Here is a 6154-nt window from a genome sequence, read left to right on the forward strand (position 1 = left end):
GTTGGATACCAGGATACCATCTGCCTTCTTGACACAAGGGTATACTCCTAGCTCATAGCCATGCTATTATCCACCAGGACACCTAAATCCGCTTCTGCAGAACTCCTGTCCAGAAAGTCAACCCACTAACCTGTACTGATTGATGCAATTTTTCCTCCCCAGAGGAGGAACTCTACACTTGCCCTTGTTGAACCGCATCAAGCTGCCCAACTTTCCAGTCTCGCTGAATGGCATCATAGCCTTCTTATGTATCAGCCACTCCTCCCAGATTCATATAATCAGCAAACTTGCTGATTCCACTTACTGATTCCATGACATTTAATATTAGGAGGAATTGCATGTCTTAATTCCCAACTCTATCTTACAAGGATATTTTGTAGGCTTTCTTTTAGGATGAGAATAGGAAGCTTTAGATGGAGTAGTGCTGCTAAAAATGGGAAAGAATAAAAAGAATTACACAAAAATATTTTGGGGGCATATTGACATCTCATATTTGCATTATCCACATTCCCACATTATATCCTATAGTTTGTTATAAATACACATTGTTTTATCATCAATAGCGAACTGCTTAGGCTTGATGTTATTTTGAAAGAAAGTGGGAGATGCTAAAGTTGACTTCTGTAGATTTGAGAGGAAAACGCTACAATGATTTATCAGTCTACAAAAGGATCTAAAAAGAAGTGGCTGGAACATGCACATCTTTGATACTGTTGTATCTACCTTCTCTGTTGTGCGGAAAACACACTGTAACATTTGTCTGTGAAATGTCATGTCCCCCAACAGCTAAGGGATGAGTTTCCTAACAGAACCGCTCTGACTGGGCTTGTCTCTAGAGATTTTGATGCTGATGAACAAGCACTTCTAGGCAGTCTGAAAAAAAAAAGCCTGTAAAGGAGCTGTGAGCATAGACTCAAAGGGAAAAAAAAAACAACTCTCCAACATCTGTATGGTAGAATCAGTGAGCCAAAGAAAAAAACTGCTATCCAGGCACAGACTGAGCAGAACTCTTTGAACAACATAGGGATGGAGAATTTCTGAGATACAATATGGGAAAACAGGAAAAAATACATCGCCTACTATTAGACACAGATGATGTGATTAAGGTGAAAATAAAAAATGCAACTCCCTCAGGAATCTTTCATGAAGATCTACCATTCCTTCATTCCCTTTTCTTCTTAAGTGAAGTGAGAGAAAACAGTAGTTCATAAAAATGTTAGTTCTCTTTTTTTCCTTTGGGAGAAGAGATACTTGGTACTTTCTAAAAGTTACTCAAGTATCTCACATTGGAACATTGGAACATCTCACACTTCAGCATTTTCATGTTGTCTGGTAAGTTCCTGAGAAAGACTTTGTGAAATAATAATTATTTTTCTAACAGATAGTCTGTCTAGGGGAGCACACACATGGAACTCCTGGTATGATTTCACACTCAATGGGAAAGAATTGAAGCGATTTCTAGATGAACCTGGAGACTTCTTGTTTGCTTTTTCACAGAATCACGGAATTGTAGGGGTTGGAAGGGACCTCCAGAAATCATTGAGTCCAACCCCCTGCCAAAGCAGGTTCCCTCCAGCAGGTCGCACAGGTAGGCATCCAGGCAGGTCTTGAACATCTCCAGAGAAGGAGACTCCACCACCTCCCTGGGCAGCCTGTTCCAGTGCTCCGTCACCTCACTGTAAAGAAGTTCTTGCGCATGTTTGTGCGGAACTTCCTATGCTGCAGTTTCCGGCCATTTCCCCTTGTCCTGTCTCCACTCGCCAATGAAAACAGTCCGGCCTCGCCATTCTGCCCCCCACACCTTAGATATTTATAGACCTGGATCAGGTCCCCTCTCAGTCTTCTTTTCTACAGGCTGAACAGACCCAGTTCACTCAGCCTTTCTTCATAGGAGAGATGCTTCAGGCCCCTCACCATCTTTGTGATACTGATGGGTGTTTAGTTCCGTTTCTAGAGGTGTTAAACAATAAAACTACAATATTTGTTACTGAACTGGTTTTACTGCAATCAGTGAAGTAAAAACTAAAAACTAAATATCTGTTTGTCAACCAAACTGGCAACACGCACTCAGTCTTTCATGAATTGCTTTCCATATTTATGCTTCTGATGGCCCATCCATCTATTTTATACATTCAGATACCTCAGAAATACATACATTCTTCATGAACATCTAATATTTTAAGAACGAGTGATTGAAACCAAACATCATAAGCATGTCATTTGTGTTCCAGCCAGAGCTGCTGAGACATCTTTCAGATCTATCTCAATGTATCTTGGAATGGCGTGGGTATGAAGATGGTAACAACCAGCAAAACAACGTATTTATTTAAATAGCACAGATATATTTTTGGGTTATGTTTTCTTCATGATTACTCTTGTTTTAACTTGGGTGCACTTGACATGTTACTTTTCTGAAATGTCTCTTAGTGTCTACATAATAGCATAAAATATTTTTCTGCTTTAAGTAATGCAGCATTAATAGAAGTTTAAGTTCATATAGTTATATTTGTGATGTTGAACAAATCTGAATTAATAACTAAATATTTAAATTTGACCAACAGAAGTAATCTGTTAGTGAACAAGACATGGCCGTGTAAGAATGGAGTTATGACATATATTTTCTCAAGTACTTAGAGTAGCTTAGAATCACAAAGCCAAATGGAAATAACACAAATGGTTGGCACATATTAAAGATACAAAAAAAAAAAAAAAAAAAAAAAAAGCAAAAATGGAGATGTTTTTACTATTATCTCATATGCTTTCATAATGGAATTATTAGAATTGTCTAGAATTATTTGTACGGTCTAACTTTGATTGTGAACAGCTTTGTAATGCAATGTTCCATTCATGCAAAGCAATCTGTGTTGACATTTTACCCACGCGCTCCACTTTTTCCTTTTGTCAATGGCACAAGTTTAAGAAGTTCTTTTCTTTTCTTTTCTTTTCTTTTCTTTTCTTTTCTTTTCTTTTCTTTTCTTTTCTTTTCTTTTCTTTTCTTTTCTTTTCTTTTCTTTTCTTTTCTTTTCTTTTCTTTTCTTTTCTTTTCTTTTCTTTTCTTTTCTTTTCTTTTCTTTTCTTTTCTTTTTTTCCCTCCCCTCCCCTCCCCTCCCCTTCCCTCCCCTCCCCTCCCCTCCCCTTCTCCATAATTATTATTTTCTGCAGATAATTACTTGAAATGTTAGTTCAACTGGAAACTAATTTGCCTTTGAATTTCCTGCAGTCTAACCTTGCTGGAATCACCTGTTTTGCAAAATGTTGTGGCATACATATAGGTAAAGTGCTGGCAATGAGTGAAAAACACATAGATCATTTCTGCCTGAGTAGGGTTTCTACTATTAGAGACAAGTATAAAGGCACTGATTAATAAACTTGCAATTGATTCCATTTGTAATTACTGTCTTTCTCTCAGACTCAGTTGTATGGACAATAATAGCACAGAACACTATGGTTAATTGTGTGTGGTACGGCTTCTGAAATAGTGAACATGATTTGTTTGGAGGTCTTGCAATGTACATGCACAAACCAAATAAATTAAAAATAAAGACCTCTTATTAATAATGATTTTTGACACCTGGCGTAGTCTTTTGTGTTGTGTGAAAAAACAAATGGACACACTGCTCTTAATTTACAAGGTGAGTAATAATCCTTTGATTACAGTAGCTAAAGACTGTCCTTTAATGGATTTTACTTGTCACTTTTAATTCTTTTTAATCTTTGTCTGCATTTCATTAGAACGGCTTTATCATTCTGATGGCCCTCCTGTCATTATTCTGATTAAGTTAATGGGTTGTCGTCATGCCACAGAGTGCCAGTATAAAATATAATTGTGTTATATTTATAGTCTTCAGGGACCTTTTTAAGATGATTGCTTTGCCAATCAGCTTTTCTGGTTTTACATGGTACATCATTGTAAGTGGAACACTGTATTCTGCTATCTCTTGCCTGGTGGGTACTCTGAGCAAAGCTTCTGTTTTAATCTCCCATGAGTTAATCTACCTAGAAAATTCAGCAGCCAGTTGGTGAGAGACCTAGAAAAGGTCTGTTATCATTTTCTGTGCTGTTCTTCAGCTGTGATTTTGACTTTCTGTTAAATAGCAACATGCCTGCACTGAACTTTTCATAACAGATGATACAGGTACTTGAATATTATTCAAAAACTTACTTGTGATATCATAATGCAGATGTTAAAGTGAATTTATTACTATCCTGTGTTGTCAGCTAAAGCTGTATTTAGGAAGGATGCATAATATTTAGGCCTTTATATTTCATTTTATTATCTTTGGAAAAAATGAGTGTTTAACCTACTGCATTTTTTTCCACATATTACTGAGGAGTCTAATAAATTGCTAATAATTTTAAAGATAATATCATTCAGTGGAAGAAAATCTTACTGAATAATTGTGGAAGATGTCACATAGTTCATGATTACTGCTTTAATTATGTCCTGTAAAAATTATGCTAGTTGCAAAATGTATAATGTTTGGGTGGAAAAGAACATTTGTCTTTTCATGCTGGAAGAAGGAATAAAATAAATTGTTATAAAGACTTCATTAATACAGTATTGGTGGTGTTTTTCAAGTCCAATTGTGACACTGCAGAATAGATGTCAGTTATAATAGGCATATTTTATTATATGTTTTCTGTAAGTTCGCTAGAGCATCACTTACATGTTTATAACAATTCTTTAACCTTTCCTACAAGCTAGGAAATAAGGAAGGTATGTGTGTGGAAAATAATTGTCTACATTAATACATTTTAATTTTTAAAATAATTTTTGCATAATATCTTCATTTATCTCCTGTAGAGATTTGATAAAATGACTTGCAGTTTTCAAAGAACTCTACTGCTTTTATATTTAATTTACTTGACTTTGATGGAAGCTGCTTGCTTAAAGATTGATACAAAGGTCTATACTGATTCATATTTCTTTCTCTCCTCTACATAGTATCATGAATTTTCATTTGTGTTGCCAAGCAAACTCAGTAAATTAACTATGGGATTTTTGTAGGCTGAATAAAAGAACAGGCAAAAGCAGATGATGGTTTTATGTAGGACCTATTAAAATACAGTTGTCACAGATCTGTAAACATTATCCAGTAACTTCCAAGGAGATAAAATGGCTCCTAGAAATCTTTTAATATAGGTCTACTCCACTGTTTTGAATCACCAGAGAGGTTTTGAATCACCAGAGAGGAATTGGTAAATTTAGAAGCATTTCATGAGGGATCCATTAATGCTTAAGTTTGCTGATCTATCCTTAGTCAGTAAATAAGGGCTTGTTGACAGAGCTAAATGAGTGGCAAAATACAGAGGACATACAAAATACAGAATGGACATTCAGAAGACAGTGGTGAAAGGAGAAGCAAAACCTACTAGAAAGCAGGGAGAAAGGGAAAAAAGGAGAAAGGGACAAAAACAAAAGAATTTACAAGAAGTAATAAGAAAGAATGAATGTGACTTTCAAACACCAGATTTTTAACTTTAGTTTAGACTGATGGTATTTCATGCCATAAGATATCCTAGCAATAACTGGATTTATCATTTTCATTGTTCTTTTTTTCAGAACTGCATTATGGGTTATAATGAAAGATACCAACAAAATTGAATAAATTATGGTTGCCAGTGCAGAGGAAAAAGGACTGGTGTGAAATATTTTTCCCTTAGTGCTCCTGCTAATATGATGCCTGTGGTGAAAATTCTTTGCAACATCTCTGGTTGAAGCAAACAACAAATTTAATATGGTGGCTTGCTTAATTAATTTTTTTGAGATTATTAGGAATGCGTGACTTACGAACCAAACGTTTCTAGGACAAAAGTAATTTTTAAACTAAAACTCAGAAAATGTGTAATGAAAAAGGCTGTACTCATTCTTAATAACACCCTCATTTTAATGTTTAAATTACTTAAATGTTTAAAAAATGTATTCTTTATCACATAGACACAGAAGTTCAAGTTGAGCTATTTGTCAGTTCTGAACCTTCAGTGGAACGTAGTTGAAATACCAGTGTATGTGATTAAGGTTTAAACAACATTCTGATAATACAAAATCAAAAATGAAATGGATTCATAACTGTCCCTCCCTCTCTGTTTCCTATGAAGATGAGATTGCATTGTTTGTTCTGCATTAAACAAATATCTATATATTATATACATC

This window comes from Tympanuchus pallidicinctus, unplaced genomic scaffold (genome assembly GCF_026119805.1).
Source record: "Tympanuchus pallidicinctus isolate F22 unplaced genomic scaffold, pur_lepc_1.0 scaffold3, whole genome shotgun sequence".
NCBI classification, from domain to species: Eukaryota; Metazoa; Chordata; class Aves; order Galliformes; family Phasianidae; genus Tympanuchus; species Tympanuchus pallidicinctus.